General features: G+C 43.9%; 1 long non-coding RNA gene across 1 annotated transcript in view; it reads left to right on the forward strand.

The window, feature by feature from the left end:
* The first annotated feature begins 4612 nt into the window (after nucleotides 1–4612).
* Nucleotides 4613–25538, forward strand: part of LOC112828849 (uncharacterized) — a 28179-nt gene continuing 7253 nt past the window's right edge. The window contains exon 1 of the long non-coding RNA XR_003209601.2: nucleotides 4613–4944. This is a non-coding gene — a long non-coding RNA (uncharacterized lncRNA). The remainder of the gene's footprint in view (nucleotides 4945–25538) is intronic.

Below are 25538 nucleotides of genomic sequence, written 5' to 3' on the forward strand. Positions count from 1 at the left end.
GTCTGGAGCCTGTAACCTAGCAGGCATTCAACAAACATTTATTCAGTTAGTGAATAAGTTCACGGGACAGCTATGGTTCTCAAGCTTTAAAGTGAATGCCGCTGTGGTTGGGGGCAGGGAGGGTGGCAAGAGAATGCATCATTTTCCTGAACACTGCCTCATTCCTTATGCTCTCATCAAAGTGCTAACCAGGCCCCTCCGAGGAGAGGAGGTAAACTGCAAGATGTGAGGGTGCAAGAAGAGAGAAATTTCCGGTAGGAGAGACGTGCATTGCGGGTTCTCTCTTCAAGGGGCCTTTTTCAACAAGGGGCCTTTTTCAAAGCAGCTTGTTCGGGTAAGCAGGGAGTTAAGGTCGGAGGAGAATGGAATTTTCCTCGTGGTCGCACAGACTTGTTTTAACCACAGGAATGAACACAAGATCCAACTTGTTCCCTCAGCTATTGTCTGGAACTCTTTTTCCCTCCAGCCGCCAGCAGCTGGAGGTTTTAATGTGACATTTTTCTAAGTATTATGATTGCTCTCTGGCCTGCTCTTTATAGCTTTTTGCTTCCCTCCTCGCAGGCTCTTACCCCTGGCCTCCAAAAGCTTTCCAACGAGCAAGTGCTCTCCTCTCTGCCTTAGCAGCCAGGGGAGGACATCCGGGCTTGGTTTATTTACTTTTTAAAAACGTGCGTCTCCTCTCCTTCCTGAACCCCCACCCGGCAACTCCTCCTCGAAACCACAAACCACCACCTTCCCACTTCCCAAATTCCAGAGCACGACGCGGAGATGTGTGCAGGACACTAACTAAGCTCAATTCATATGCTGTTTGAGCTGCCCTCGGAAGGGCTCCTCAGCAGCCTCATCAACACAGGGAAAGGAGAGGCGCCTTTGTTCTCAATTACTGTTGCCTGGTCCCCAATACCGTCCGAGCCTTCCTTAGATCTTATTCTGTGGATCTTGCTTTATATTCTCTAGTCTGTGGGCACCTCCCTGTGAGGTGTCTACCCAACCCCACACTGCTCCATTCATTCACTTTTAACTGAAGGTGAGCTCAAAAAATGCCCCCAAGACTGATGGACATATTGGAGGTCGGGGAGAGGGAGTACTTCCCAGATCCTTTTCCTCCATTGCCCTGATGATCTCACTGTATCTACTTCATCTTTTTGCCTGGTTTCTGGGTGCTTCCTGTGTCCAAGGATGACAAATAGGAAAAGAGAATTCAGCGTGCCTTGGAACCTCCAGCAAGCGGAGAGCTTGGGGCTTGCTTTCTCTCTGCCGGTATTGTAATGGAAAAGCATTCCTGCAGACAATTAGGTTTTTTTATTTTGTTTTAAAGCAGCATTAGAGAGATGGAGACAGATTTCTTTCCAAAGCATCCCCCTTTGATGAGGTGCAAAAAGGTTAAACAAAAAGCCAAACTTTGGTTTCAAATATAAGACACCTTTATTCTCATTATAATCATAATGATTCAATGTGTTTGGGATTTAATTATTTGGAATTAGAATTTAAAAAAAGACATCCTGTAATTACCATTGAACTTACCTTGAGGCATAAATCTAATAATTAAATACTTTTAGATTTCATTCAGTGAGTAATTAAAATTTTAAAAATACTGTGGATTCTTTTCTACCTCGGCAAGGAAAGTTCTAAAATTATCAATGGATTCCAATGGAAAGATCTGGATATTATTGTGTCTAAAACACAATGCTCAAGAAAATTATCATTTCAGTTATTTATAGTCCTTTTCCCGCCCGGTGATCAGGGTGTTTGAGCAGGTGAGAAATGACCGAGTTAGGAGTTGGATCTGAATGAAAAATATTTCCTTCGAGAAAGGTAGTTTCCTGAGCTTGAGCTTCATTTTTATTGAAATGGAGAGGGAAGCAGGTACTGTGCAATTTTTGTGAGAACTGAGTTTTGTTCTTTGATCAGTTTTGGCAACAAATAGCGGTCCATATGCTTTCCCCTCCTGGAAGTGCAGCACAGTAGTGAGGTTTGGCAGGAGCAGGTGATTGTAACATCCAAGGGAAGGTCTTGGTAGAGGAGTGATTCAGGGAATTTAGCCTCTTGCTTGAGAATAGGCCCCAAATATGACCAAAGCCGATGCACCAGCTCTAGATGGGGAAGGCGGGGAGCTGGCTGGTGTGGGGGAAATGTCTGCTTACATTTCTTGAATGTAAGCAGACATTTCAAGCAGTCTCTTGAAGCTGAATTGTAAGCATGCTGCCCATCACCCAGCTCCCCTCCCCCCAACAGAAATCAGGCACTGGCATTGTTATGAGGAAAGGAATAGGGGCTCAGACCCATCTTGTGGATCAGCTGTATGGCTCATCTCCTCGGGTTGTCTCCCCAAGTTTCAACCCCCTGGAATATTCCAACACCATTAAGTCCCCTGTGAAGTGCTGCCTTCTTGGATGGGCGCTACCTCAAGTCAAGAACACCCCGGATGAGTGATGCCAGTGAACTTGGACTTAAAGAGGGAATTTGGAATAGGTTCAGGGAGAGGCTAGAGCTCAAGGGGAGTGCGTACCACCCCCAATGGCAATAATAACTGTAATAGTAATAGCACGTAGACATGTTACCCATGCTTCACGTATATAATCTTTATACTGATGCTGCTAGGGAAATGTTATCTCCATTCTGAAGAAGAGGTAACAAAGACCTGAGATAAAGCCATTAGTCTACATGCTGTCAACATGGAGGCCAGATTTGCTATTAATCATTTCAGTATACAGCAGGGTTCTCAAATGGGGTGCTCCTGGGAGCTTCAAAAATTAAGATCCTTGGCTTTCATTCCAAATATACTGGAGACGAGTTAATGACAGTACAGCAAAGGAGTTAAAGTTTGATTTTTTGGAGCCAGACAACCCAGGTTCGTTTATTACCTGTCAAGCCTTGGCAAGTCATTAAGCCTTACTGAATCCTAATTCCTCATCTGTGAAATGGGTATCATTGATGTACCTGCATCATATGGTTATGTGAAAGAGATAATACATACAAAGTTTTTAGTACAGTGATTGGCATCCAGCACGTGCTCGGTAAATTCAAGCCATGAATAATTAATAATTGTTTTGCATAAGAATTTGGCTAAAGCTTGAAAAATGATGGTCATTTAAATGAAGGGAACCTTCGAGAATACTGCAGATAAAGAGGAAATATCACATTTAGATATGAGATTGTTTTATCCTGATCTTGGTTCACATTTCTACTCCCTACGTGTCCACATCACTTAAGCTTCTGTCCTTGGTCTTCTTTTCTTCCTACACTCTGTCTTTGGGAATCTCATCCATTCACACAATTTTCATTATCTCATTTATATGGATGGACCCTTAAGCTTTATCTTGGGTACCAGTTTTTTTCTTAACGTCCCTTCTCTTGCTTCTCATTCCCACGGGAATGTCCTTCTCCCTGGTAGCGCCGTCTGAGCCTGCCAGAAGTGGTCCTCTCAGCGTCTCTCTTTTCTTTAACGGCCCCACCATACTCCAACTCACCAAGAATAAGTCTTCTTTGTCATGTCTATTCCCTGTCTCCCATCCAATCAGGTCACAGGTTAGGTCAACTTTATTGGTTCCAGAGTTAAGGCTGCTCTTTTCAGTAGGGGTGATCGCATTGTCTTCTTAACCGGCCAATGAATTTCTTCTAAACTGTAGTGTACACAATCACCAAGTTGACCTTTCTAGAGATAATTCTAATGCTATCAATCCGTGCTCAGAAAACCTTGATTTTTGACGTTTAAAACTAAAATAACAACAAACTATTTTATGTATGTATGTATGTATGTATGTATGTATCGACTCCACACCCAGTGTAGAACCCAACACAGAGTCCGAACCCAAGACCCTGAGATCAAGACCTGAGCCGAGATCAAGAGCCAGACGCTTAACTGACCGAGCCACCCAGGTGCCCCTATTTTGTTTTATTTTAACTCCGGTATTGTTAATAAACCGATTTAAAAAAAAAAAAAACAGCTCTGCTGGAGCCTGCTATTTTCTCTTCTCTGGACACAGCCTGACTTCCCTCCTTTATCCTTGGCTCCCAGCTTTACCCGGTAGACTTTTACTCCTTCTTCAAGAGGCTTAATGCCCCCTCAGCCATTTACTTTTCCAGATCATTCCCAGATGACAAAACCCCTTTTTTTCTCTGTACTGCTGAAGCACTCTGTGTCCCTTTTATGATAGTGATATTATCTTGTGTTATGGTTTTCACCAGTTAATATAAGCACCTAGAGGCCAGAGACCTGCTGTTATCATCTTATGTATGATCTTATTTAAACAACACCTTTGAGAAAGTTAGTGGTTTTCATCCTCCAATGAAGAAGCCAAGGCTCAGAACTGTTAAGTCAATATTCCAAAGGTTCCAAATGCCCGATGTGATTAGGTGGGAGAATCATTGCAAACCCACGCTCATTTGGTTCCAAAGCCACCACACAATACTGTTGGGCTGGTGGGGGTTGGGGGAGGAAGTGGCAGGAGGGATAGAGGGTTGGAAAGATAAGTTAGAGGCAGATTTTGAGTTGAGTCTTGATGATTATGACTTCAGTAGGTGGGTGCGGAGGAAGGTCTGTTAGGCAGGGGGAGCGGCATAAACAAAGGGGTGGAAGTTGGCTCACACTACCTGCCTGTTGAGCAAAGGGACTGGAAGGCAGGTGTGGTCCACTCTCCTATCTGAATAGGAGACATCCTTAGCAATGGGTCTTTGTCCTCAGTAAGTTCTCCATTCCCACATATTTCTGAGGACCTAGGGAGGGGAGAAGCTGTTCAGTGGAAAGTTCTGGTACTCATTTTAATTTTCAGGAAAATGGAAGGACCTTCATCTAAATCTTTAAGTTTGCAGAATACGGTGAAACCTGTCTGGTAAGTAGGGTGCCCTCCCTGCCGGCTTGGGTTTCCTACTTCCATATGGCACCGGCCCAAACTCAGGAGGAAACACCTGCTGAATGAGTCCACAGCTACCCCTCCAGGTGAGGTAAGAACAAAGAAATGTCTTCCCCTGAGCGGTGGGCAGTGGTCCATGGTCTTTTGCAGTAACTTCTCTAAGGTCTGCCTTCTTAAGCCCTTCACTCCCTGATTCCCCTTGGCCATAGCCTAAAGCAGGACAACCAGAGCTGAGAACTCCACGGGCTTGGACCCCATATCGCAAAATCTCTGCCCACACCTCAGGGATCCAACAAGCAGGGGAAGTAAGCAAGGAAAATTAAATTAAACTTCTCCACCATGAAAAGCAAGAGCTGAGTCATATTTTCTCAACTGAATCAAAAGAGGAGGTAGGCCCTCTCTCTCTGAAGGCTCTTCACTTGGTTTAAAAATCACAATGAATTAGGACCTCAAGTATAACCCCAATTAGAGATATTGCTGCCAAGCCTTGGATACAGCCACAGAACATGCCCGCTATTTAAAGCCTGATGTCAAACCTGCAGGGAGCTACATCTTTGTGTTTCAAGTGGCTGCCTTAACAGAATTCTTTTAGCAAAAGGCACTAACGTATATTTTAGGCAAACAATCAAGATAGATTAATAATGCCATTAGAGAATATTTATATATTAGGGTGGGCGAGGCCCGCGACACAATACCACAGTGCTAAGCGTGAGACCAAAGGCAGACACTATAAGTAAAAAATCTGATAGATTTAACCACAAAAAAAAAGTCAAAAGCTCTATGCATTAAAGACTCAATTTAAAAAAAAAGCACCAAACTGAGAAAATTATCTGTGGCAAAATGACATAGGGTTAACGTATAGCTTTAACAACACATATTAAGAAAAATGTAAGCACGTTAGTACAGAAAAAGGACATAAGGTGGCAAGTAACAAAAAAACTGTGAAGTAGAAAATTCATGAAAAATATTTAATCTTACTGGTAATTGAAGGAATATGAATTAAAACAATTGTGGGATTTCAACTGGTCTATCAGTTTGATAAGGGATTTGAAGTCTGATCCTGGCCAGGGTTCTGAGCATGTGGACTAACAGTCTGCTTTGCAGGGGAGTCTGTGAATTGGCATGAGCTTCCTGAAGGCAATTTGGCCATATGTATCTCAAGCCTTAGAAGCAACCACAGCCATTGGCCCAGCTATTACATTTCTGGGAACTCGCCCTCAGAAAATACCAGGCAAATATACCAATATGCATGAACAAGAATGTTATGACATCATTACTGGTATGTACAGGAAACTGGAAACAGGCGACATGTTCAAAAATTATAGCACAATGTCATAATAGAACACTGTACAGTCATTAAAATGCCGACACCTACAGTTATATCTGTCCACGTGAGAGGACGATTACATTATATTGTGAAGTGAGAGTGCGTTAGCGAATACTCGGTCGAGTTTTGTTTTTCTTTAAGGAACAAAATGGAGATATTTTAAAAGCGGTTGCATTCTGTACTTTCTAATTTTAAACTGTTCTGTATTTTCTAATTTTTCTCTGAGGAACATGGATTATTTGTACTCCAAGACAGACAAGACACATGTGATAGGCAAAATAAAGAGCCCCTTCTCAGAACGTCCATGTCCTGATTCCCAAAACTTGTGAATATGTGAGGTTACATGGCAAAGGGGGCCCTGCAGTTACAGTTGAGTTAAGGATTATGAGATGGAAAGATTATTCTGGATTATCTGGGTGGGCCCAATGTAATTACTATGGTCCTTGTGAGAGGGAGGCAGGAAGGTCAGAATTATAAAGATTTGAAGATGCTAGGTAGCTCATTTTGAATATGGAGGAAGAGGCCGTGGGCCAAGGGAATACAGGAGGCTTCTAGAAGCTGCAAAAAGCAAGGAAATAAATTCTCCCTTAGAGCTTCTAGAAGAGATGTTGTCCTGCTGGTACTTTGACTTTAGACCAATGGGACTTCTGACCTCCGGAATTGTAGGAAAATAAATTTTTGTTGTATGGAGACACTAAGTTTGTGATAATTTGTTATAGAGGCAATGAGAAACTCACATAATCCATAAAAGCACTGCCTACAACCAAGCCCTGCTGGGGGAAGGGGTAGCAGGAGGAGGTGTGGGACAGCTTTTGGTTTAGGGACAATCCTGCTTGGGCCATAGTTAGTAAGTGAAGTGAAGTATGTAATTACAGGTAGACTGAGTTATCCTCCATAAGAAGAATCCTTCTTCCTTAAATTTGGCTTCAAGGATATTTTTAGTTGTTTAACCCTTTTCCTTCCCTTTAAACTCTGACAAGTCAGGGATCTGTGCTTGCTTCGCCCATCCCCACCTCCCTCACATTAGTACCACGCAGACCCAGGGGCTCGTCGGCCACGAGCACCACCTCCCAGAAGGACAAATAAATGGAGGAATTCCAAAAGCTACTGTCTACCCTCTAAAGCACATCTTCTGGTTGAGGCAGGACCTCAGAGCTGATTTTCTTCCCTCTTATTTTATGCACGTGGTGGACAATTTGAAGCCAACTGTGGTCTTTCTTTCAGGTCTGCATGGTTTTTCCTTCTAGATTTCCGAAGCCCAGACTGAGGTTTCAGCATCTGAACAAACACCCATCCACATTTCGAATCATAACTAACAACCGTGGCACTGGAATGGTAGTTCAATATCCGGCTTGTGGATCCTACCTCTGTAGGATCCTGGATTTAAAAATGCTGTTGGGGGCGCCTGGGTGGCTCAGTTAGTTGAATGTCCAACTCTTGATTTGGCTCAGGTCACGATCTCAGGGTTGTGAGATGGAGGCCAGCATCGGGCTCAGTGCTTAGCTCGGAGTCTGCTTGTCCCTCTCTTTCTGCTCCTCCCCCTGCTCACTCTCTTTCTCTCATAAATAAATAAATAAAGCTAAAAAAAAAATAAAAAGAATGCTGTTGGATGACTTCTACAAAGAAGAGTTCCGGGTTCTCAGAACAGGCTTGACCCTTGACAAAAGTACAAGAAAGGGGTTTGCGTATGGTCTTCTGTGCTTGATTGCCCCTCGAGTGAATAGACCAACTTCTTTCACAAAAGTCTGGGATCCTTGGAGGCCTTTGGAGGGGAAGGAGTGGGGCTGGTTGTGTGTGTTATACCTCCATAGAATGTCACCATTTTCTGTGGGGTCCCTGGAGGCCATGTAGGGCTCCCACTAGTGTCCTATAGCAGAGAAATGTCAACTGCTGACTCTCAGGCTCAGCATCACTGAGTCACGTGGTTTAACTCTTGAAAGGATAATGAAAGGAAGAAGGGTTTCGCAAGTGTACCTCTCCCGTACATTTAGGAAGAGGACTGCTTTAGAAAGATACAGCTCCCTTGCTGAGTGCGTAAGTATTGAGACAGAGTCTGAAAAAACACTTCCTGGGAATTCTCTACAGAAGACACAAACTCTGAATGGAGCTAGATTCTCTTCATGAAGATTCTGCCAACTCTGAATCACGTGATGCCGTAATCCTGCCATATAGGCCCATTCATACAGGCTTGTGGTAAAATGCAGTCGTATATAGTTAATGGGGGAAATAGCATCTTGACTAGGGTGATTAAAGATAAAATTTAAGAGCTTAAAGAACAGGTAATGAAAGGGGGTTAAAAAAAAAAGATTATTTCACAGAATAAAAATCCCTGTGTGCTAAATCCATAGAAATCCTAAATCCACAAATGTGCAGAATCGCCAAGTTCAGTCCATAAGGTGTCCAAAATAGCTTCATTTCAGCTTTGCCAGAGAGCAGGCAAATAGATTAAATAAGCTCTATGGCCTCTTCCAGCCTGAATTTGTCACTTCTGTTCCCGGTCCAATTTGGCCTCATTTGTACAAAGCTGGTTATTTCTGCTTCCTCTGCTCTCGTTCCTGTGCTCTCGTACCAAGGAGTTGGCTGACCCCATTCACCAAAGACACGATCCAGGTGGGAAGTGCAGGGGACTGATACTTGCATGTCAGCGGCTCACCATTCACTATCTCGTGTAAGTAAAAGTCACTGGCCACACCTCGGGAAGGATTTGGGGACTCAAGAGCATGACGCTCTGTGTTGGCTGCTTGCCTTTTAGCAGGTACACGCATTGCTGTGGGAAGGCAGGGGCCTTATTTGGGAATTGTACTGGACAGGACACCCGATCAAGGGGTTTTTGTTTTTGTTATTTTAGCAGTGAAATCTTGGCACTAGAGTGTAGCAGATCCTGCCTGTGGTTTGCCTATGACTTTTCTGGATAAATTCAGTAGACCGAAGCTGCTCCTTGCCATGGAAATAGCAGAAGGACTAATACTTGTAGTGCACAGGTTGGCAGAGGTAATCAGAGCTCATATTCCTCGGCCTTTTTCTTCCTCTGTGCTAGTCCTCTGTTTTCAGCCCTACCCACAGTAGCAGGTGCTGAAGGCACTGAGCCCGGGGGCCTAAGAGCTTTTCAGAGGCTTCTGACTTAGGATAATGTTTAAGAGCTCCTCTTTCCCCTACAGCCCCCACGTTGGAGCCATCATTCAAAACCAAAATTGCGAAACCAAAATAAATGAATTTCTGCAGAATATAACATGACAACCAACTCAAAACCAAACTCCAGTCTTGGTTACATGTCAATTTATTTAGTGTGGGATGTGGGGGTGTTTTCAGACCTTTGATGTGATGTGGAATGTGACCACTAAAATAAGCTTGCCCGGGGCCTAGGGGAGATGTGCAGCACCCTTCTCTGTAGCTTCGGGAAGGCTCTGGCCCCTCGCAGAGAGCCAGGACGCTTGCCAGGCCTTCAGTGGTTTCTCCCGGGCCTGCTCTCCCAACACTGGGTGGCAGCAGGGAACTTCCTAAGCTCCTTCCAGAGTCTGAATGCAAACCTGAGCAATTCCACCTTAAGAAGGGCCATGCACAGAACCATGCAAAAAGTGCAGTAATTCCTGGATGTGGCTAATCTCTATAATTCACCCGATGCAGATACCAGTGACAGCTGCAATAGGGGTGACGTGCTCTCATTTGCTGTGTCACCAGGATGCTATTTTGAATCTTCCTGAGATTAGAAAAAGGATTACAATTGCCCCCAGGGCCTTGCATGTAATTTTTATCAGTCTTGATCTGGGAGGTCCCCCTCAGCAGTGCATGTGCTTCCGTGTGTGTGTGTGTGTGTGTGTGTGTGTGTGTGTGTGTGTGTGAGATGACCCGGTCCATGATGGGATGTAAGGCTCCTGAGGACCACATGGTCTATTTTGCCCCCAGTTCCAAGACTCTTTCCTTTGTTATGCCTTGGACTCAGTGGAGCAGGGCCAGCTTCGTGGATACCCAAGCAGTTCAGCTGAACGGGGCCCAGAGCTTAGCAGGTTCCTGTCTTTGGTGAATCCTCTGTTATTGCTGTGTTAAAATTCTTAATCATTTTTGAACAAGGGCTAATGCATTTTCACTCTGCAGTGGGCCCCATACACTAAGTAGCCAGTCTTCCCCTGTGGAGAAGGGAGGCCAGAGGTAGATTTCTCTCGAAGGCTCAACTCCATTTTCTCAGCCTCATTTCAGGGACTGGCTGGACTTAGAACCGAGAATGCAAAAGCATGGGCTTTTGGTCAGACCCACCTGCATGCTGGTTGGGAACCTGCCACTTACCACCCATGTGACCTGGAGGACATTTGTTGTTGCCCTTGGAAAGTCCTTCTCACCTGTTGGGAGGGTCCCATGGTCCTCACCCCGTAGGGTGTGGTGAGTCGTAAAGGCTAGAATACGTGCAGCGTGGCCTGGCACATTGTAGACATTTGAGAAATGTGGCTTCCCTCCTGTCCCCATCACTGCTGGAAGTCTGCATCAAGTCTGTCTCTATTCCTGGAAGTCTTCACCTTCCTTGCCCAGAATAGCTAGCTCTAGTGAAAGCTTGGTTTCATTTTCAATGGAGCAAGTATAAGGCAAGTGTTCAGTCCACAGCCCAACTCCCTGTAAGCTGAAAGCAATTTCCCATTGCATTCAGTTCTCCGTCCTGAGAAAGAGATGCATGGCCACACTGTGGTTATGATTTCTGCACCCCAGGAAATGCTGGCTTTACAGAGCCACCTACTGTTTGGGAAGCCTCTCAAGAGCCCTTCTGATGAAATGCCATCTTCAAGGAACCGCTCCTGTTCTAATTAGCTTCATATGTTATATGTTGATAGTGCCCTTTTCTCCGAGGATCTATGGACCCTTGGCAAACAACCATTGATATCTCTTGCCTGCCTTGATGCCAGATAACTGTGCACCTGACACGTTTGTCTCCCCAGCTGGATAGGGAGTTGGAAGGCCCTGGGTCCTGGGCCTGCCTCTGTTCAGAACTTTTGTATGGTTTTGAACAACTTTTCTGGACTTCAGTTACTTCAGGCTAATACTTTCTGTTTGACCTTAGAAATCCTATGAAGACAAAATAGTCCCACCGTGGAAACACAGTTTCCAAAAGTAGGAATAAACTCACAATGCAAGGAATGGCAGTATTATATTTAGACACTTAAGTTCAAGTTCAAAATCCAGTGCTATACCAAATAAGATGCTTTTTGTAAGCATTGAAATTTCCTGTTGCTAAAACCTGGGTCAGATGTCCATGAGGCAGCTGGGAAATCCCTTAGCACACTGAGAAAATTGACTCTATAATCCTGCTCTATGTGCAGTCCATTCGCACATAGCTAACAAAGTTATTAATAAATGCATCCACTTCTGGTGATTTAGTCATGTAAAGGATTCTTGGTGACTCGTATGGGAAAGTTTATCAAATTTATAACAAAAATCTTTCAAAAGAGCCAAAAATGCCATTCTCCTATTAAAAATCAGAAAGCTTTTTGAAGGGAGTATTGAGAGAATAAGGATGTAGTTATGAAGTGTCTGCAGCTTCTCACTGGTAAAACAAATGACATATCAGATCTTGGACTGCTTTGTCATGAGAATTCATCATGCCAAGTGTATCTATCCCGATTTCTGTTTTTATATTTTACGTCTGTGTGGTTCTTAAAGTTTTTCAGCTTATCCATCCCCACCAGCTTGCATAGTCCTTTCTATGGACATCATCATACAAGGAATGAAATTGACATTGTAATTACTCATCGCTAAAGACTGATACTCTCATTTAATGAAAGGAGAGACTATTTACAATATTGATCAAGAGATGAACGTGGTGTGTATCTGATAAGTTTCAGGAAGAGGAGGGAATAGACCTCAAGCCATCTGTCCCTGACTAATCAATCTGGTCTAATAATTAAGGCCACAGTCTTACAGTTTTGTTTTTTTTTTTTAAGTTGGCCTCTGAAAGGGGGCCTAGCATCTCCTCGCATTAAATGGCTTCTGAGGCAAAAGGCCCATTATCTTCTAGTCCCAAATCATGAATTCCCTCCAGCATTACAACCCTCCAACTCTCCATTCAAATTGCCTCTCTTCCTTGTGGAAGGAGGGTGACCTTGACCCGTTCCATAGCTCTCTACTCTGCTACAGAGCTGGAGCTGAATATGTCATTGAAACCTTTCACTGGGCAGGGGGAGGAATAAGCAATCTCTATTTTAGGCTGAGGTTTTCTGAAAGCTATAAAGCTAATGATCCCTGGAAGCAGCTTGACTTCACTCCGAAGCTTTGAATAATCTACTTCTGATGGTAAAAAGAAGCTACAGTAAGTCATTTAGTCCATCCCTCTGTCTCAGGGTTGGATTATGTATGGAAAGTTCCAGAAAGTTGGAGTCATAACAATCCTTATGCTTGACAGCACTTTAGTGTTTACCAAGCATTTTATATACATCGTTTCATTTACCACTTTTCCCAAATACTTCAAATTAGTTATTACTGTCTCTGTTGTACAAAGCAAATTGAAGGTCAGAGAGGTTGGGACTAGCTGAAAGTCATGCTGCTGGTAAGTGCCAGCTCCTGGGCATGGGCCTTGTCAAATGTCCTTTCTACACCATTACAGCGTCAAGCTATCTGGCAGATTTTGGTTTTCCCCAGGCAAGGAAATTTCTACCACTGCCTTCTAGGTCCACCAGCCCTCATGGATGACTACTGCCGATTCCTCCTGTACCTAAGCCTGCATCCTTTGTTCTCTTCTGATCTAATGCAAATGGGTTTCCACCCTTTAAAGAATAATCTTAGACTGACCTACAGTTGATAAGAGCTATCTTCATGGTCCATCTTCTCAAGGTTGAATATGCCAAGCTTCTTGGACGTCTACTTTCTCTGGCTTGGGAGTCAACCAGTTCTGCCGTTGCACAAGTTGTTCAAAAGACATATCTTTTCTCACCTGTAATAAGGGGATAATGTCACAGAGCTCACAGGGTTGTTGTGAAGATTAACTCAGAAAATACACAGAAAGTGCACATATGAGATGCGCAACAAATCAATATACTTAAATTATTTGTTTCCTCTTTCCTACCTTTCCCTTAATTTCCTCTCTGGCTTTTTCATTGTCCTTGGAGATCCCTGGAGAGAGGGTATACTCCCCCACCTAGAGGTATAGATTGTTAGCCTGGCACTTTCTAAGAAAGGGACTCTACTTTCCATAAACCTCCCCTAACAAATCACGGAGATAATCCTAGAAATACTTGAGGAGCACACCAGAGGTTAGCAGTCCCTCTGCTGACTCAATGCCTTTTATTCTTGTATTATCCATGTGCACCAATTATAGGCCTAAAACAGAGCCAGGAGGCGCCACCTAACAGCATTTGATTTATTAGTTTTATTAAACATAGATGCCTTTAATGTGGAGTTGTTTGTAGCCTCTGCTGGATTTCCAGCTACCTTATTGCATCTTTTGGCCAATGTATGAATTATCTTCAAAGGACAAGGCGTTTGCTTTTTATCACACTTTCTCTCCAACTACCAAGGAAGAGGTCACTTGGGAGACACATCTTTTCGTGGCAAGAAAGTAGCCTCGTAGATCAAATGTGTGTTTGTTCTGGAAGGGCGAAGCAGCAGGCCAGGCCTGGAGGAGGGGCTGACATTGCTCAGAAATCCTCATCAATCACTCACCAAATGGGACCCACGGTAAAGGCTTTGCTGGGAGATGAGTCTAGGGAATGGAGGGAGTGGAAGGAGGGAGTGCTGTATGATGGGCAGTACATCTGCTTTGGGGTCAGAGAGGGTTTCAAATTCTATATTTGCAACATACTAGCTTAGAGGCAAATCAGTGATCATCCTGAGCCTCAGAGACCTTATCTCTAAAATGGGATTAATACTAGCTTCCTCCTGGCATTCTTGTAAGCTCTGATGAGATTTTTTGACCAAGGTGAATTCGCTTCCCCTCGGGTTTGCTAATTACAGCCCCACCTGAGGGCCCTATCCTTGTGAGTTGGTGTTGCTGAAGGAGAGTTTGGTGGGAGGGCCTGGAACCTTTGTTTCATTGTGGTTACGTTCTTCCAGCTTTCTCTATTACAAGGTAAGTTGCATCAAAGCAGTGCCCCTATTTTTATTCATTTCTGACTTTCCCCCAGCACCTAGCACACAGAACAGAGGATCAGAAAATGTTATTAAGATAAAGTCAAATGGATTCTTTTTTGTACCTCTGTGATGAATTTGTTTAGTTTTTGTCTGGCCCAACAGACTCGAATGGAAGATTCCAAGGGTGTTGGCTGCTGATACTAGCTTTTGAGTTCCAAGCAACAACTTGGTGTTTTGGAAAGAACACTGAGTGGTGAATTAAGAGACCAAGGGTCCTGGCCTCGCCTGAGTGGGCTTGAGTTCTGACTCTGTGTGACCTTGGAAACATTGTGTTGGAGAAGAAAAATTTTCCTTTACTCTTCCTGGTTCTTTAGCTAGTCCAATAATCAAATTATCATAAGACAAATTAATATGAGAAAAACAAATTTAATTATGTACATATGGGGGCCCCATAAGAATATAAGGCCCACAGGCAGTCAGGCAATTGAGGTTTAAATGTCATTCTTAGCTATAGAGAAGGGGTTAGGGGTCCGAGACTTCAAAAGAGAGGCAGACAATTCACAGGAGGTTGGAAAGAACAAATGTTTGGTAAACAAGTGTTTGCCACGCCAGTAGGGACGATGGGACACACCAAGGAATTTGATGTCCCCCAGCTTACCTAGCCCATATTTTTTGTGGTTACTTCTGGTGATAACTCTCTTTTGGGAGCAGGTCCTCTAGCTAAATCTTTTAGACCATTAAGCGGGAGGGAAAATCTCTTCCTGAGTCTTTTGGGACTTGATTGACTTCAGCTCAAAATAATCAACGTGCCGAGTGGCATATTTGGGGGAGACTTGTTCTGAACCCTGTCGGTGACTTAACTTCTCTGGGTTACGGTTTCCTTAGCCAAGAAATGATAATAATATTTATCTTACAAGGTTGTTGTGCAGATTAATTGAGTTACTATATTTAAAACCTTAGAACAGTGCCTGGCCCATAGTGCATGCTGTCTGTGTTTACAGCTGTTACAATTACTACTCCTACTACTATCTCTACCCAGCTATGGCAGCTGTGTGATGTTGAACAGGGCTCAACTCTTTTCCAGCTCTAATATTCTGTGACTTTGATGAGTCCAGAGGGAGTAAAAAAAAAACAAGAAATGGGGGAATAAGAAAGGCAAGACAAAGCAGAGCTCATGCGCAAGTGGCCTGCAGCTGTGGTACTGAGCTCTGAGTGTATGTGAGATCCTGATGGTGTCATCACCTAGACTTCTGATGACAACACTTGTCCAGGTATTTGTCCTGGGTTGGATGCAGAAGTTAATAGATCGAGTCCTGTGACACACTCAGCAGAGAAGCTCTTCTGACTTACAGAAATGGAAACTCATAAATGCTGAAATAAATTCCAACTCCTTGAAACTGGCAATAAACCTCAAAGATGAGAGTCAAGGTGGGAGCTTCCATCCCAGGAGTGTTCTAGAGAGTTGTAGATCATGAAGCCAAGGCTTAAACATGGGGCCAGAATTGTTCAGGTTTTGTTATTCCAAGCAGTTTTCTACCTTGAGGGGGGGAATGGACCAGCAATAGAAGAGAGGCTTTGCTGTCATTTTTTGGCCTTTAGCTCATTCTGTCATCAAATACTTAATACTTTGGTAAATATGGTACGCGGGACTGGGCAATGGAAGCAGGTGGGGTTGACAAAGCTTCTTGCTTCAAGCAACAACTGTCTTCAGGATGGATGGACCCTCAGAGGAATAGCAGAACTAGATACCTACCATGGAGTTGTGGAATGCAGCCCCAGGAGAAACACCTACCAAGGAGAGAAGCATTTATAACTTTTGTGGGGTGGGGTAAGGATAGAGTAATTTATTGCTGACAAAAGAATGTTTTTCTTCCATCAAAAATAGAATTTATTGTCAGTATAATGTGTGGAGTATCCAGACTGGAAAAGCAACATTTTGTTAGAGATGCTTTGCCTGGTTACATCCACACGAGACACCAGAATTATTTAAAAAATTAAAATAAATATTTTTCTTTAAAATGAATACAGGCTATTGTAGAAAATTTATGCATGGAAAAATTAAAATCTTTCATAATCTGACTACCAAAGATAGCCAATTAGCATTTTTGTTGTCATTCTATGTATTTTCTGTAATCTTTAAACATGGTTCAAAATGGCACATAACATAAACATTTTAGTTCTAACTCTTAAATCTAACAATTAGGCATAAGCATTTCCGTGTTATTAGAAAGGTTCATAAAATTATTGTGATGAGGTTGTAATGTTCTGTTTGTTTCTATACTGGAATTTACTAAACCGTAATAATACTGGCAAACGCTTCATGTCACTCGCGATGTGCCAGATACTGTTCCAAGTGTTTTACACTAACTCATTTAATTCCCAAAACAACACTATAAGGGCTTACACCGAAGATCACTTATTTTATAGATGAAGAAATTGAGAGGTGAAGTGGCAGGCCACAGGGGACTCAGCTGTTGAGCGTTGGGGCCAAGATGGGAACGAGGCAGTCAGGGTTCTCTCTTACTGCTCTCTATACTGTTCAGCCACTTCACTACTGTCAACCCTCAGATTATAGCACTCCTCCTCCGCCCCTTCCTCTTCTTCTGCTGCCTTGTGCTTGTGCTTGTTCTTGTTCTTCCTCATATAAAACTGCTATAAAGGAAGTGTCCTCTTTTTCTTACAAGCGAGAGCTTGGGCTGCTGAACCCAGGTGGGCTCTTGGCAGTTAGGCTGGATGCAGGGACGGAGGGGCTGCCCAGCCAGTGGGCTGCTGGGTATGTGAGAGACGGAATTTTGCAGAAAAACCCCAACATGAGAGCTGAAACACTGCCACAGAAAGACTGTGGCAGAGTCAAAATTAGAACACTGTTTTCTGACTCGTTTCTACTCTATTTTTCTTTCTACTACTTTGTATAAAAAGACACACAAAGTCTTTTTTTATAAGGAGAGACAATGAACTCTTTTTAGAAAATGGATGTCTGGAATGAGCCTTTGGTGGGCAGAAACTATGGCATATTAATTATGGCAGATTATTTTCTTCCTATTTCTGTATTTATGTCTTGGCTTAGCAAGTAGCAGGATTTTTTGAGCCTTCTTAGTACTGGGAGGGGGTTTTGCACCCTTCTCCTTGCCTTGGCAGATGAGAATAGGATGCCACCTGATTGGGGAGACCAGGTGAAGGGCAGAGAACAGGCATGGTTCCACCCCTGCCAAGCCTACTCCCTGCCTTTCCTTCTGACCCTGATCTCCTGCGAGAAAGTCTAGATGTCCATCTGTCCCTTGGGCGCTCAAACCCTCTGGGTTCAGTACGGTGTGTGGCAGACCAGGGTCTTCCTGGAGGCTGACAGAACAAAGTCCACTCTTCAGACCCCATATCTCTCGTCTGAGCCCTGGGGGCTAAGTGTGACAGAAAGTAGTATGAAGCCTGATCTCGACAACCACATATCTGAGGTCCTGCAATCCAGGTTTGCCGACAGATAAATTTGTATTTGGATTTCCCTAAGCCTGTAGTGCCTAGTTCTCAAATGGTTTAGAATCCACAGGAAGATGTGTGTGATTAAAAGTCCTTTTAGGGGCGCCTGGGTGGCTCAGTTGGTTAAGCATCTGCCTTTGGCTCAGGTCATGATATCGGAGTCCCAGGTTTGAGCCCAGCGTCAGGCTTCTGGCTCAGCCAGGAGTCTGCTTGTCCCTCTCCCTCTGCCCCTCCCCCCACTCATGCTCTCTCTCTATCTCAAATAAATAAATAAAAACATCTTTAAAAAAAACTCAACCTTGATCTTTGTGTACTGGAGACAAAAAGTATTAATGTGAGAGTCACATTAATAAGTCAAGTCCCCCCTGCCTTCAGCCCCAAACACTTCGGGAACACAGTCTGGCATGTTCAGCTTCTCTCTTGTCTCCCAGTCTCTATGAAGAATTCTATCTAGTTTGAGAGGCAAATTACTGAATCTCCCTGAGATTCAGTGCTTGGACTTGGTGGTGCAGAATTCCAACAAGGGGCCGTGAGAGGCAGGAAAGAGAAGCAAGGATGGGCATGTTGCATACCAAATGAGCAGAGATTCACTCATGGTGAGGATGAAAGAACAGAGATGGGTGGATAGGAGGGTGAGAAGGAAAGCCCAAACTCACGAATGGCCATGGGACTCTTTGGGGGAAGGATGCAGGTCCGCGGGGTTTGTGAGCGGATATTGAGAATCAGAGGAATGGGGAAAGATAAACTGAAGGTCTTTGGTGGGAACTACGAATTGAGTTCCTTTGACATTTTTGTTGACAGACACTAGTAAGTATTAAAATTCTCTAAAAACCTGGGGAGATTGGGTTTCTTTGAATGTGACTGTCTTTGTAGAGTGGGCTGTGACTTGGCCTCAGTTGTAACTGGGTTAAATAGTTCTCCCCAAATATTTAATCTGACTTCACAGATGTTATCAAATGGAAATGAAAAAAGAAAATGCCTCTAAGTATCCTAAGCCCTGGGATGTGGAGATGTGGGTGTCTGTCTGTGTATGTGTTCAGGGGCTGGGGGAGGTCCCAAATTGAGTCCCTGCTGTTTTACACTAAAGCTGGGCACCTGGGGAGCCCGTTCGTCACTGCCCCCTGGTGGCTACTTGTTTGCAATCCCTAGGCTGTGCGGAGAAAGCACACGTCCTAGGGAAGAGAAGATTGAGGGGGATGAGCTTGGCCAAAGACACGCAGCAAAGAGGAAGGAAGAGGAAGTTTGGACATCCATCCTTCAGGACCCACACCTGACGATAAACCCAAACTGAAGTTTGCTATAAAAGAAGGGGTAAAGTAGAAACACTGGCTTCACTGGATGTCACCAGCGCCAGGAGACACCAGGAAATTCTTGAGCACGAAGCCAGCTTTAGCCGCAGAGGTGATGGGAGGTCTGAGGCCTCTTCCCAGACACCTTGGTCTCTGGTGTCTGTGGTCTCAGCAGCAACTATCACTGGAAGGGTTGAGAGAGTCAGCAGGTACTACCTGGAGTGGGAGAGATGTTTGTGATTCCGTGGGGAAAGGCGCACACAGACACTCTTCTGTGAGTGCCCTTGGAACACAGCTTACTTTTATTTTTATTCTCCCTCTCCACGCCGGCCAGAGAAACCCGACATTATCTCAGTCGGTGGAAGGAGGGAGAAACTTTCAAATAGGTGTCAGCTGCACCGGGGAAAGTTTTGAAGAAGTTTGGCAGGAACCCCAGCCGGCAGTTACATCTGCGTTCCTGACATCAGGTCTGTAATATTTGGATTCTAGGCCGAGACAGATGGACCATTTGCCACGTGTCTGCTTTTCCTGGCTCCTGTTTCCCAACAGCCCTTGCTAACTTGGATCGGGCTATTAACAGATCTGACTCCCATGCACCTGGTACTTTGCGCACATATGCGTCCTCACGCACGCCGTTTTCTGGTTATCGGTGTAAGGACATGAAAAAGTATAGGAACGATGTCCTTCCTCTACCTGGTATGGTGTCCTTCTGCCCACCTAAAGAGGCTTGGCCCTGCATCAGAGCTGCGCGCACGGATCTTCAAAAGGCTCTCAATGCTATGTGAGCACTTAGCCGTGCATCCTTGGCAATTTGGAAGCCAGACATAAATCAAAGACCCACACCCTGACCTGCAGGAGCAGGATGTCACAGTGGGAGTTGGCGGGGAGGAGTGGATGGTCACCGAAAGGCCTTGAGTTCATCTCCAAAAACACAAGGCAACAAAATTAAATACAGATGGTGCATACTGGCCATAAGGGGGACCTCACTGGTGCGAAGTGCATTTTGTTCCAGAGACAGCGGCATGGCTTAGAGGAGAGACAAAGACATACACGAATACGTTAGATCTCCACAGGAGCTTCCCGAACACCTAACCCTGACATCAGGCTCCACGGCTCTCTTTAGTTACCTCATGGTGGTATTAGGTCCTGGATTGTCCCCACCAAATCTGATTTCAAAAGACCATCCTCTGGCAGGATGTGCACAATGAATTACCCCATTGGGATGGGGTAATTATGGAGACTAAACTTCTACAGTCCTAGGCAAGTACCCAATTGCCCTACGCCATCTTTTCCATATGGAAGAACAACTCAGGGTTGACTAGACATGTAAACCAGTGCTGGCTGGTCTTGGGGGCTCTTTACATCATTGCCGGCAATGATGGCTATCAGGCAACTTCATTTGAGAGCGAAGCTCAGCTCTCTCCCATGCCTGCGAAAGGCAGTTGCGGGAAATTGGTTTCTTTGTACTGTGGGCTTGGGATTCCATTTCTACCCTGGAGGCTCAGATCAGAAGTGAGGCATTAAACTTCATCCTCAACTCTGCTCCACAGAGTAGTTACAAGATGGATATGTTTTTAAACCAGGAAAACCAGAATGCCGGATAAAGAAGGATTGTAAGAACTTTTTAGCTTAGATGGCCTGAAATGTCTGTCTGGTGGAGAGTTTCGATTCTAAAATACAGGGGAGTTCATACTTCAGGTAGGTTTGGGGGAAGTGTGGCCTCTTAGGCGTCTAAAAAAAAAAAAAACAGTCTCAGAATTTCACCAGCAGACTTTATATCAACATTTGGAGTTGTGAGAAAGAAGCAGACAAACACCAAACGAATGTTCCTAGAGAAGCAGAGGGGCTGAAAATGGAACTGCAAAGTGTTTTGGCAGTTGGGGAATTTGGAATATTATTAGCACCCTCCCACCCCAAACACCACCAGATAATTGACTGCCTCTATTCAGCGGGTATTTGTTGGCCTCTGAGACAAATGATTTTGAAGCCTATTATGAGACAACATTTCTCTTGAAATGCTTCTTTTCCTTATTGCTATTATTTTTGTGTGTGAAGTATAAATCAGATGGAGTTTAGTCCATTAGAAGAGTGATTTCAGTTTTAAATATTTCCAGACAGCCGCCCCTAGAACAATGCTCCCAAGAAAGGGGCCGAAGCTATAAAAGACAAGCCTCATTTCCCGGCTTTAATACCAGGACCCTGAGAAGTGCAGGAGTCAGGAATTTCAAGAGGCTGCTTTCTTAAGTCGTATATTCATCCCCAGCTTTGCTGCTCAGATCAGCAGGTTATTGATTCTCCCCCTTCCCCCATGAGACTAAAACCGGGAACCTACGGAAACTGTATTTACTTTAACATCTACACTTAATGCAATTTTGAGTCACTGAGCCTGATGGGCTTATTGTCTCCTTTATTCCAAGAAGCCCAGAGTCAGGCCAATCTAAGGCCGTTGGAAGTGATCAATGCTGCTCCATTAGCTGGATAGATCGCACCAAGACAGCCTGACATTAAGTACTCTAGAGCAGGAGGGAAACTCCGAGAAGGTCTGCGAAGGAAGATTTCTGGTTGTATTGGGAACAGACTCAGTGGATTCTGAGAATCGGGTACCCCGGTGTCGGGAGCAGAGCACACGATGTGAGTCCTCTACCCCTAAACACACTTGTCTCCTTCCCATGCTGCCTTGGGATAGTGTTGATTCAATTAGGCCATCTAGTGGTGGGACGGGGGCATCGCCGTTAGCGTTCCTGCCTCGTGGGGCTGGCCAGGGGCTTGCAACAACTCACCTGAGTTAATGGTTTCATTTCCTCTCTTGCTCCCACCCTATTTTTTATCTTCTCCATTTATCCTTTAGGAAACTGAGACCACCGTTTTCACCTGTCCCCAGCTCCTCTGCTCTCACCCACTGCCTTTTTGGGCCAGTATAGATTTCTCTTTTCCATTTGGAAATCACACATTATTGCTATCTTCACATTGTCACCAAAACCAATTTGTGCAAACTAACAGGCTTATCAGCGCTGCTGAAATGAGATTAAAACTGCTTCCAATGAAACAGATTAAAAACCAGATGAATGAGGCCCTCTAATAAGACATTAAAATAACGACAAGAATGATTAACTAGCATGATATAGTGAGCAGTTATGAGGAGTCGGGTGCCCAGGATCAGTAAACTAATAAAAAAGAATCTACCTTTAATTCCCTTTAGTCAGTGAGGTCTAATCACACCAACATTATGATTTTTTGGGTTATTATTTATCTGCGAGAGCAATATCACACCTTTCCTCCAAATTGCTCAAAGCTTATTAGAGAAAGAAAGAGAGAGAGAGGGAGAGGGAGAGGGAGAGACAGATTGCTTTGGGGAGGAGAGCTCTCCTCATTTCAGCTCTTTAAGAATAAAAGGAATGCTTAATACCCTGCTTGCATTTACACACTGATTATGCACACACTCTCATTTTTGTTTAATCTCTGAGAGTGGCCTATTCATAGTTAGACTGTTTTACATTATAAAATCAGTTCATCAAATTATTGCATTATCAGGTCCCAACAAGACAATCCGAAAAATGACATTTGTACTGGGTAATATCACAATGGGCTGGCTGTGGCTGCCACCTTGGAGTTTCAAGTTGCGCGGAGCCCTTGTGGCCAGGCTTCAGCTCGGTTTCTCTTCCTGCCTTGTTGGCTTTGCGCTTGTGAGGGAAGGCACGGGAAGGAGAAGGCAGTCATTTCTTGTTCGTTGAGAATTCTTGGACCGCACTAGGTGACAGGCCCAGTGCAATGCTCCGGGGAGACAGGGGATGGAGAACCTGACTCCATAGTATAGTTGGGCGTGGGGGGCAAAGAGGAGAGAAGACAAGTAAACAAAGGTGATAACAAGTAAACAAGCCCAGGTGAGAAGTGACTCTGATTACTACAGGGTGTCATGGATCCCAGGAGGAGGGACTAAGTCTCTCTGAAGCCAGGGAAGGCTTCCTAAAGGAGGCACCCTTTGGGGAGGGGCTGAAAGGAAGACGGAGGTTTTGCCACAGAAAGAAAGAGAGTAGGGCAGAGATGAAGTATATGGACCGCCAGCCATGAAAGATCCTGCTATGTTCTGGGAATAAATGCTTGGTGGCAATGCAGTCTGGGGGAGTGCGGCAAAAGAGTCTGGGGACAGTCCAGAAGGAGCCTGTTTTCCACACTGGGTTGCACATTTTATCCTAAAAGCCAAAGCAGTCCATTAATACTTTGTAAAGTAGCTAGAGGATCCAACCTGTGTTAATGCAACTCTGACTTTGGTGAGCTGTGGAGGATGGCTTAAGAGCAAAGAGAAAGGAGTCAGGGAAATTCTACTAGAGCCACGATACGGAGAGAAAAAAGACAGGACCGAGCCAGGTTTGCACCAGCAAATGAACGGGGCTAGTAACTAGCCCTGTGATCTTGGGTAAAATCATCTCTCGAATCACGATTTTCTCATCTGTAAATTGAAGACAGCAAGATCTGAAATAAGATAAAGGGAGGCCAAGGTGTGCAGGACATGATAAGCACATAACACATACCTTAGTGATAAGACTACCGGGGAGGGGTGGTGGTGGTGGTGTGCGAGGAGATGGGGTAGGGAGGTGGGGTGTGTGGGTCTCTATGGGTGTGTGTTACTGTTAGAAAAATAGATAAAATAATACTAAATTATCACATTATGGCGAGAACAGAAGGGAATCTGGAATTTAAAAATAAATGTTCAGATGGGTATATGATTTCTGTCATTGATGTAGTTGGCCGGATGAAACTGCACAGATTAGACATTTTTGCGATATTTTAGGGAGCTAGCAGATAACACGTGACACCCACCTCACCCACTTCATAGGCAGCAGTGAGGACTCAAACTTGAGAGTGAAATTCCTCGATTACCCGAATGTCAGCTTCCTGAGGACAAGAGCATGTTCCCTGACACAGCCTGAACGCCTCGAGCTCAAAAAATAAATATCTATTTAATAAATGGATGAATTGGATAAGAAAGATTAAAAAAAAAAAAAAGAGAGAGAGAGAGAGAGAGAAAAGAAAACCCTGGAAACATTAACTTGATTACTAGCCAATAGGGTCAAAATATCCAGGTTCAATCTTTCTCTCCATTCCCCTCACCAACTAAAATTTTACTCATGAATTCAACGTTTAACCAAAATTCTTGAGTCCCTGTAAATATCCTTGGCCCCTACAGGCCACGTGTATAGAATGAAGTGTGTGGTATCTAGTGGTGAATAATCCAGACATAGCCTCACCCTGAGCTCACATTACCGGCTGGTGAAGGTGGGCAGCTGAATCTCCTGAAGGCTGTCAAATGTATAGCCTCTTTCCCCCTTTTCCACTGCACCCCATTATCATTCCAGTTGAGAACTGAATGATGGATGTGTCACAGAATAAGGAGGTCTTGGGATCACGTGCATTTGCTTTTGCCTCCTGACTCTGCCACTTGAGAGTTTAGGTTAGCTAAGCTGAAATTTTCTCATTTTTAAAATGAGTACTTTCAATAGGAATTAGTAAAATTAGGTCTGTAAATCATTTGGTGCAGTTGGCTCTTCGTATTAATTTCTCCTTACTGAGAGATTGCCTTGTAGACAACACTGATCGCTGTGGAGGGACCATTGTTTTCCCAGGGACCTAAAGCTTTGCTATCCACAGTTGCTCCTCCCCCTGTCTACACGTTTGTCAGAGAAGACAAAGAACTCAACTTTATTCAGAAAGTGGAAGAATCAACTTTTAGACCCTCTACTAGCTCTTGAAAATGCTTGTCCTTTCTGGTGATTTATTAACATGCAATCAAGTCCAGATTCAGAAACCCACATGTTTGCGGAGAGGGCAGGCCTGTTAAAAATGGACAGACAGGATATGCCACAATGGAGAGAAAAATCTAAAAACAGTCTGTTTAAAAATGCAATCTCACTGTTAAAGATCCCAAATAAAAAAGAGTTGAAAATGTTAAGCCCATCATTTTTACATGCACTGCTAAATTTTACAAACATGTTAAAAAAGCTATTATTTCCAAATTTAATAGAAACTTTAAACGTTATCTTTTGGGTATCATTTTAGAGGTCCCAATCAAGATGCTCTCCTCACTTGAGCCAATCCAACACGTTCTATCTTGCCTGTTTCCTTGTCCATCTACAGAAAAAGAAGGATTTTCGTAAAAGTTTATCATGCGGTTGGATACCAATTTTCTAACCATATTTGATTTAAAAACCATATTTAGAGATACCGAGAAACATTTCTATAGTTTACAGATGACTATTTATAGGTGAAGGGGATTAAGAGTGCACTTATCTTGATGAGCACTGAGTAGCATATGGAACTGTTGAATCGCTATATTGTACACCTGAAACTCATATAACACTGTAGGTTCACTACACTGCAATTAAAATTCAAAAACAATAAACATAAAAATATTCATTTTTGCAAAAATCTGCGTGCTTACAGAATGTACATTTTAAGAAGTGGGCACTTACTCTCAGAGTGAAGATCTAGAGTCTCTCCATAAAATTACATTTGCTACTGAAATCCCTTGATGAAGAAAGTACTCTCCCTCTAGTT

The sequence above is a fragment of the Callorhinus ursinus genome, unplaced genomic scaffold (genome assembly GCF_003265705.2).
Source record: "Callorhinus ursinus isolate GAN/ISIS: 27379988/994484 unplaced genomic scaffold, GSC_fseal_2.0 scaffold13, whole genome shotgun sequence".
NCBI classification, from domain to species: Eukaryota; Metazoa; Chordata; class Mammalia; order Carnivora; family Otariidae; genus Callorhinus; species Callorhinus ursinus.